Source organism: Aplysia californica, unplaced genomic scaffold, assembly GCF_000002075.1.
Source record: "Aplysia californica isolate F4 #8 unplaced genomic scaffold, AplCal3.0 scaffold00620, whole genome shotgun sequence".
Classification (NCBI taxonomy): Eukaryota; Metazoa; Mollusca; class Gastropoda; order Aplysiida; family Aplysiidae; genus Aplysia; species Aplysia californica.
This window is the reverse complement of record NW_004797890.1, coordinates 402072-412073: the sequence shown is the minus strand read 5'-3', so window position 1 is coordinate 412073 and position 10002 is coordinate 402072.

The following is a 10002-nucleotide window of genomic DNA, read 5'->3' as shown; positions in this document are numbered from 1 at the left end:
TTTCTTTCTGAATGTGTGTATGTCCTGTCTTATTACATGTCTAATATCACATTGTTCTCTTTCTACCACACTGAGTATTGAATCTCTTGATTACATGTTTATTCAACAAATATGTGTGTGTACCTGTCAAAAGGGCCAGACCATGTAAAATCTATGTAGTGTCGTGAACTGGGTGGGAACTCACTGCTGTCGTCTGTGAGGGGGGCACTCTGTGTAATATTGTGCCTTTTTTATTTCATAAGCTTTTTCTAAGTGAACTTGTGTCCAGTAATATTTTTGCAACTCTTTTACATGGGAAACTACATGATGCTAGTTGAAAAATATAATAAAGCATTGAATGTGTTATAAACATAAAATTTATACATATCATTTTTGTATCATTTTATTATCCCACAGTGTTTTCGTTGATGTTGTACTGTTGCAGGCTACGAGACAAAATCTGTATATTGTATATATATGCAGTTGTCTCCGCCTAAACGCACGTCATACAAAAGCACGCTCTGCTCAAACGCACGCTTTAGTCATATGAGGGTTTTTTTACTAATATAATTTAGACGTACAAACGCACGATCACTCCCTCTAGACGCAAGCTCCGATCCTCAAAACACACCGACAAGTAGGGCCTAAAGCTTGGCAACGGGAAATTTTCTGTACAACCTTCACAGCTTGCATAACACAAGTCTAGACGACCGGATATTTGGCGAGACTGCCCTCACGCAGAACAAAGAGAGTGATGGACAGCGTTTTCACTCTTCACTTTCCACAGACACAGATTATATAAAAACGTCTTCCAAACTATAGTTTGTGACTGATAATGGCATGAAAATCGAAATTGCTACTCCTGTATATGATTTTTTTTTGGTAGACTCTCAAAAAATTGCTCAAATCTTCTGCTTCTCATAATGACGTCTTTGAAGAAAAAAGGTGCTGTTAAGTTTTGAAATTATGTTTTTTTAAAATGATCTTTTGAACATTTTGTGTTTGTTATATGTGTGTCCCCATTTGATATTTTCTGAGAGTGTTATGTCGTAGATGGTCTATAGTAAAGTGCTCAAGGAGCTCTTGTGAATTGGCCTATTTCCTGTTATCCCTAGTCCCGGATGTTGTAGTAGTCTGGTCAACAGTGTGTCTCTGTGGGTCTGTCTGTTTTGTCTTGCATTATGCTCTAAGTACTGTGGCTGAATCTTTAGTATGTATCTGTCTAAGTCTGAGGTCAAAGCATAACCTTTGAGGTGTAGCTGTTTGGCATTTCTCCCTGGCATGCAGAAGACCTAAGTTCAATTGCTGTCTGGGAACAGTTTTTATCAAGCATCTCTGTATTGCTGCTGGGACATTGTAACTGTATCCCCCTCAGCCCGAGTTGGCCATTTAACCCTATCCGTATGTCGTGTTTTACTATCGCATCCATACGAGGTGGGGAACTCTGTGCCACCACTTTCCAAACAGAAAATTTACTTGTTAGTCCAATCCATTCGCTTTGCATGGCAGTCTGTCAAAATGATTTTTTGAGAAATACTGAAAGTTTCAAAGAGATCTTTGTACTAGTAGTATTTATAAATGTGAAGAGTACAACCCCGGAGGTACAAAATAACCCCAGAGCGTACAAATAGGGTTAAGGCAGGTTTGAAACCCACCTCCTGAATAATCTAGATTACTTCGATGAAAGTGTAAAACGCATACATGTAACAAAGAAGGTTTAAGCTTCAAGAGACAGCTTTTGAAGATGTTCTGCTCTAGTTTGTCTGTTTCTTTGGAAGTTCGATTGGACGGTATGTCTGACTTGCAGCATTAACATGTTTGTTGTTCTATTTGTGTTGTAAAAATTTTACTAAAACTGAGAGAAAAAATTTGTTGCTTTTGTTGTTGTTCCAACCAAACTTGAGTGGTTTATCATTGGTTCAGTACCATGATGTTGTGTTTATGTGTATTCAGTAGTCTCCTCCTAAGATCCCACCGATTACTATCCCAGTTCGCCTAAGATCCCGCTGTTTTAAGAAAACCAAATTTTTACTGTACAAAAGTCATCCCCTAGATCCCGCTCTGATTCACTCTGAAGGTCTTCATTCGGCTAAGATGCTGCATTTCAGATCATAATGTATGGAACAAAAATAGGGGCGAACACTGCCGATCAACCAAGAGGGAAAAGATGAGATTATTGAACTGCCTGTTGCATCAAAGATCAGCCACTTTAACTAATGTGATCACATGAGCGTTGTAGAACTCGATGACAAGAAACATTGTTTGCCCCAATGGGATCACACCGAGGTGGGAACTGACCGACGCGTTTGCTTATCCAAAACATCACACTCTCATCTGAGCTCTCCACCCAAACTTACTTCACTCGCTGGGTGGATAGGGCCTACAGGTTCGCTCTTGGCGGGATCACATTGAACTGTGAACTCTTTCCTGACCATTGCAGCAGTAAATTTGCGGAACAGACTAAATTTTAATTGGTGTGGTCACAGTGTAATGGTGCGTAACGATAATCATAAAGGTGGGGGAACTCGGTCTGAGATGGAGAGCTGTAAATTTTGGACAGATGAGGGGAGGGGAGGAGGGGCAACTGAATAAACGTAAAACTTACTTGAGACTTACCATAGGATAATAAGCATAAATTGCATGCTTCATGCCACTGTGGTTGATCATCCAGGTTGACCTCTCTTTTCTCTCCAGAATAAATCATTAACCCACTCAGGGGTCACGCCAGTTCATTTTAGATTTGAGGGAGACCATTTTACCAGTTATGGGCCTTAACATGGGTCACCGCAGATTCTTCCCTTGATCCGTCGGCTAAGATCCCGTTTGCCTAAGATCCCACATTTGCCTTGCTCCCAAGCACCGGGATCTTAGGCAGAGACTACTGTATTAGTATATAAATATAAAGGTTTCTGACTCATCTGTGTTGTGAAATAGAGTTGTTTTAGTCTTGTCACATTGTCTTTTGTGTTTGAATTATCAAAACCAGTAAATCTTTCTAAGGAAGAGCAGCTGGTGCTGTCTTTCTTCTTTTTTTATATGAATTTATGGAATATGTTAAAATACTGCACTGTGGGTGGTTGGCGGGTGCTCTGGTGTGGTCTTCTCCTCCTTTCCGATCAAACATTTGTCATCCTTATCTCTCCTTCTTTTTTGTGTATGTTACTCTTTTGTAACACATGTATCTATTCTTTGGCACTTAATTGACCTTAATGTGTTGCAAGTGCCATAAAACTCTTACAAAACTAAACTAAAATACTGCACTGTGTTTATTGTTGAAGCACTTGGGTGAGGCACATGTTTGAAGAGCCAAAGTTATGCTGTCTTAAACAGACGATAACATTTTACTCAGATTTATGAAAAATGAACAAACTTTGTGTTTTTTTGTCTTTGAGATTTACCTGGTTTGTCAAGATCCATCTCAAGTGGAAGTTATTGCAAGTATGGAATGTAGTTTGTTCACTGCCAATTCAGATAGATAAGTTTGCTCTCTCAGAATTACAAAGTTCTACTTGCTCAGCACCTAGTTTGGGAAAATTTGACTTCAAAGATTTTGAGTTTCACATCATGTCAAGCTTTTTCGGGTGCATTTCTTTGAATATCTCTGTAACGACTCAGAATGATATCATGATTTTGATAGAGCAGATAAAGCACTTGGTTTCTGACTTCATGGTCTTAATGACTCAAAACGGCCAAAATGTCAGAACTTTGTGTAATTTTAAGGTAGCGAAATGAAAGGTGGCCGTGGTTTTATGACCGCTTTGTTATTTTTGCGTCATTTTTTATGGGAACTTTTGGACATCATCAGCTCGCTTTATTGAACAAACAAACACATCTTGGTTCTAAACATTCTCATTTTTTCCTTTTACAATTGTTTATATATTTCTTCATCAGTACATTTTTGTTAGCTTTAAAAAATTTTTAAATGTTCTTTTTGTTGCCCTGATCACCATGAGCGATCACTTTTTATTGATATTTTAATAAGTTGCTTGCTTCACTTTTTATTGATATTTTAATAAGTTGCTTGCTTCACATTTTGTTGCTTTATCTGACAAACTTCACTCCCCAGTGATGTATTGGAATTCATTATATTTGTTGTTTCTCTTCAAGTTTACTTTTTTGTATTAGATTATTATAGGTAACAGTTTTTATGAAAAGCTTTTTAATCAGCAAATATTTCAACTGATGTTTCATGTGTAATGGGTTTTTTTACCAGTTTGATTGGATTTGCATAAAATCTTTTTTTTTTTCCTGAATACAATTTCCGTCAGGTTATATGCGGCTTAACGTAAATGTTGTGAAGATATGCATTTTTGGTTGCGTTTTTTTACAATACATGTTTATTTGTCATGATTAGTTTGCAGCGTAATGTTAATGTTCTGTGATTCTGGAGACTACAATTTTTCCCCTAAACTCCTATTTTTTGGGGTGGATTCTGAAGAAAACTCAAATTTTTTAGGGGAGTTTGAAACTCTTATTTTGGGGGGAGGATTCTGAAGAAAACTCTTACTTTTGGAGGGATGATTCTGATAAAAACTCCTATTGTTTAGGGGAGATTCTGAAAAAAAACCCTCTCTTTTTGGGGGGAAGATTCTGAAAAAAAACCCTCCTATTTTTGGTGGAGGATTCGGAGGAAAAACATCTATTTTTGGACTTGGTACAGTTGGCAAGTCTGTTCTTATTTTTCTGCTTTATTTTTCATGGTGCTTGTTCAAGGTCCTCTTGCATATATATCATATTGTATGTGAAATCTTTTAGTGCTTGTTGGAGTAGTATCTCTTTTACAAACACACATATCCCTTTACGCAACATATCCCATTACGCAACATATCCACCTTGTGATACATGTATCCTGAACTGTGTCATTCACAAAGCCTATTTCTGTGGTATGAGGTTATGTGCGGGCTAATGATTTTTCTCATGTCTTTTAAAGATACTATTGTAGTTTATTCAATGTGTTAGTAGGCTATATGTGTGTGTGCCTAAAGAAAGATACCAAAAGTCGCCACAGACCATTTTTTTTTAAAACAAAAGAAATCTCTTTCTTGACCAAAATGTATTTCCATAAAAAAATGATAGTTCCACCATTTTTTAACAATGTGTTAAAAGAGTTTTCATTGATTTGACTTTTAAATGTTTTATTTTGAATTATTTTGAGTGTAGGATGTTTTAAAAAGATAATGGAAACTGCTTTTTAAAGGTGTTAAAATCTATTCTTGAAGAACGTTTTCTTTTCCCCTCTATGTTTTACCATTGAATTCTATCATGATATTGCTGTCAACTGAATGCGAAATTCTGAAACAAATTTTCCATGAAGAAATATACTTTAGAAACAATCGAATTATCGTTTTTTTCAAGTTTGTGTGTGTTCTAAACTTAAAAGATAATTTTCTCCAAATTAAATCTATATAACCTACCTTGCAAAATGTGCAATCAAAAACTACTCAAGATATCTTAAAAATTAAAAAAACCCACTATGTTCAGCATTGAATGTCATATTAGTTACAACCCTTAACTCAAAATGGTTAAAATCTGACTCTTTGTACCTTTCTTTAGGCACACACACATATGATTTTAATGGGATTTTTTAAAATATAAAGCTGTTGCTATGGTATAACTTGCGTTTACTTTGAGGCTATTGGCATAATGATCGTGTGTGGGGGGGGAGGGGCGGGGGTAGTTTTTCAAGTGGATGCATCACTAAAACAGTGACGGGACATTGTTCTGGCTTGTACACATTTTTTTTTGGTCCAGAGGAGTGCTGTCTGGTCCTTGTTTCTATCCACTAACAAACAAGTTTGAACCCCCACTATGTGTTGCTGTTGTATTGTTCAAACCGCTACTGTTCCTGTAGTTATCTTTCTATTTGAACGTTCAGTGAGTTTGGAAACACCTCTTCTTTAAACTGATGTTGAGAGTTTTCATGCAGAAAAACGTATCTTAGCCCTGTTCCGCACTACAACAAAATATTAATTTTATGACTATTTTGTCAGTTAGAAGCATAACTACATAGTTGTGTGTTGTGCTGGTGCTGCAGACTTCTCTTATTTTCCTTGTCCACAACTCACACTACTCACAGACAAAAAAGTTGGCCAACTGTTTGTGACATAATGCAATACTGGGCTTAATGTGTCGTGTGAAAGGTGATAGTCTTCTTGAGAGAGAACAGAGCCAATGGTTTTGTTGTGGGGGGATTGTCATCCCTTGATCTCTGACTTTGCATGGAAGTAAAGTCGTTTGTGGGTCTTTTTTGACCCATTCGTGTCTAGTCAGGCTTTGAATTCATATACAAAAGACACGAGAATGTCTCCTCCATGATTTATCACGTGAGAGTCATGCTGATGTTGAATATTCTTTTATTTTACATTCCATACCTTATAAAATTCTCCTACATGCGTACTCTTATGCGTAGAGCTTGCTGTCGAGTGGGGATATCAGCTATACAAAAGCTATTTATTATTATTATTATTATGTAGTGTTGTGACTCAGTGTGTAGGCTTGTGTGAATGTGTGTGTGTGCGTGCATGTGTGTGATGCGCATGAGTGTGTTTGTGTGCTTGTCGTAAGTGTGAATCTCCCATTTCATACGTTATTGTTTGTTGTGTTAGCCCAGTTGGTGGGGGGGGGGGGGGGGGGGGGGGGGGGGGGGCTTCTTTTTTAAAAAAAAAAGGCCCGGGGTTTAAACCCCGGGTTCGAATCCGGGTAGCGATCGAAAAATTTTCTTCTTTAAATTTGTCTCCTTTCACCTCATTTCCTGCTCTCTAGCAATGTTCTGTCATCTGCTTTCGTCTCCTCTTTCTGCCCCCACCCCCTCACCTCCTTTGCCCCTTCCTCTGGGCTCCCGATTCTTTCTGCAGCCTTTCTACTGCTACTCCTTTGGTTCTTCTTACTGCTGTCTTTCAGCCACACCCCTGATCTTCTGGTAGGAAAGATCTACACCTAGCCTTCTTGGACAAGGGCGAAAAATCTCGGAGGGCTCGTGTGCAAGTTGCGCTCGTTAAAGATCCCTTGGTGGTCTAAAATCGATAAAAAAAAGAGTAGGCTTCGGCTGCCACCCAGGCAAAATTCAAAATTTCCTACCAACTGAAAATATTGGGTGTGTCCCGCGCGCTCATATGACCTTATGCAGTTGCCAGCGCCGTAAAACACTTTACAAAAACAAAAACAAAAAACCAGTTGGTGGACTGGCCTCTGAGTGTAGACACATCACATCCCTAGTCTCGTATCCATGAGGACAGCTCCCATCATATCAATGTATTTTTTACCAACTGTCCTTGAGATGGGTGCACCTCAAAATTAGCCTTCCGGCTGATCTTTTTTACCTCTAAGGGCACCTTATGTTTGATCCGACTTTATTTGTCCCCGTGGTTTTATGCAAAAAAAATTATGAAATTAAGCAAACTGAACCCAAAAATGTGAAATTATGCGATTATGTTTATTTTAACAAAGAATGATAAAGGAAAATAATCAGAAATTTTGCAAAAAAATAATCAAATATTGCTAAATTATGCGTGGTGCATAAAACCACGGGGACAGCTTTATGACAGGTGAATATCTTTGTGAGTTGTGCGGACTTGGATATTCACAGATAGACTGGATGGGACCCTAACCCTAACCCTAACCCTAACCCTAACCCTAACCCTAACCCATATCCATAGTTTTGTGTCTATGTGGACAGCATCCATTATCCCAGTGTATCTTTAACTGTCCATGTGATGGCTGCGTCTTAAAATGAAACTTTCAGTGGAAGTACTGATCTTTCTACCTTTTAGGGTGTCTTATGTTTGGTCCTACTTGATGAAAGTTAGATATCATTGTGAGGTGTACTGACTTTCACTGATGAACAGGGTTGAACGTTGAGTTGTCACATTTAAATAAAGTAAATGTGGTTTATTTTCTGGATTTTTAACCAGACTTTCGGACTTCATGATCTTTCTGTAAAAGATAATTATTGCGGCATGCAAAATCTGAAGTCTCTGGAGGGAAGGGTGTAGGGGACATCATATTTTTGTAGTCTTTATAGTTTTTATTGTTTACTCTTTCATATCAAGTTTTTAAAAAAAATCCATGTCTTTCTTTCTGGACAGATTCTTTAAATATATATCATATCTCATTAATACATGTATTAACATACCTTGAGCTGAGGTGTAGTTTGTCCTATTTATTGACTCGCAGATACTGTTGTTCTAGGTGCAAAATGTTGATATGTCGCTGTTGGAATATATTGCAGTTGTTGAGTTAGTTCAGTATGCTAATGCTGGTATGCCAAAATCAATACTTTTCTGATGGAATGTCATTGTATGTCACGGCTTATATGTGAAGTGTGCTGACAAAATGAGTTACTGCTCGGACTCAGGCCTTAAGGAAATGGATCCATCACATTTATGGTGGAGTTTTTACAATTTATAAGTATGAAATAAAAGGTATGTTATACCTAAAGAATATATGGCATCAATAGAAAATCGACAAATTTTTGGCCAATATCTCCATTTGTGGACTGCGAGAAGGAACTCATTTTGTCAGCACGCCTCACATAATGTTACTGCCACGGTAGTACATGAGTATTTTGCTGTTTGGCTGTTGGTGATGGTATGTCATTGTAGTAGCTGATTCTGACTCATGTTCCTTTTTATAACAAATGTTTTGGGGTGCGAACAAAATAAGTATCATGTATGCATTGTGTTTTGATTTTGAAATGTATGAGAAATTCTCTTTTATTTAATAAACAAACATATCGTGAAATGTGATCGTGATGATGCGGGTTTTTTTGGTGTGCATAGAACATTCAGGAGTGTAAGATTAATAAGCATATTATGTTTCTCAGATGCTAGTCAGACCCTCGTCTTATATCAGGTGGTAGTTTAAGTTTCTTCTTTAATTAATCATCATTTCATATTGAGTTTTGTAAATGTTTTACACCTCCATAGACTCAGGGGTTTTTTTTGTTACTGAAGTGGTCAGCTTTGAATCAGGCTATAAGGGTCAATCTAGGCTGAATGGGATACTGTGTATCATACAGCACCGCAGCAGAAAAACGCAGACACTCGATGAAACAGAGTCCCAATGTACATGTAGTCCCAAAGTCGGAACTGAATTTTGCGTCTTTGCATACCACAGCGACATGTCGAACTATTCACACAAATTGTGGGGATAAAGAAACTAATAAAGTAGTGTCTTTTTTAAAATAATGTAGTTGTTTATACATCCTCATCGACATAACTTAGATCTTTCAAGAAGCGGGCTTCCGGTCCTGCCTGTCAAAGCCTACCTTGGTTGAAACGGATACAATGTCCCAACAGAAAGACAGAGGTACTCGAAAAAAATGTAAGGTTTTTTTAAAAATGAATTAAGACTTCCGAATTTGATTTCTATCTCCGATAGGAATAGCCTAGTTGTGGTAGAGAGCTTTGAGAAAATTTAAAATAACGCAAGTTGAAGAATTCCTCCCTTGGTTTCGATGCCGGGTCCCTTTTTAGAGTAAAGCGTTTCCGGCGTCAGTAAGGCTGCTCAACGTCCAAGTCAACTAACATGGAGAAGTATAACAGAAATGATGACATCCCTCCTTGGGGCGGGGGGGTTGCTTTGTTGGGTTGTTTTTTTGTTGTTGCTTATTTTATTTTTTTATTTTTTTTTTTTAAGGGGTATTCCAGCAGCTGTGGTGTAGTGAAGCTCATAAGGATTTGATCTGCTTGGCAAAAGTTTGAAATACAAATCGTAGTAGGCCCAAGTTATTTTTCTCGATTCTTCCTGGAACAAGTATTTCCAAGTCTCAACTTTGTGCCCAGACAAGACGACGAACTGCTCTGCTCTCGAATTTACATTCAGTGTGTCTAGTGGTGGACATGTTTTAAGCTGCAACAGTAGCAACAATGGCACTGACAACAGCAAAACCACCACCACCTACAGCAACAACTACGGCGACAACACCACAACCACAAAAAACAACAACAAATAAGTTATTATTTTTATCGACCTTCCTGAAATATTTTCCTGTCCAAATATGGCGACGAACTACTCCTTCGAAAT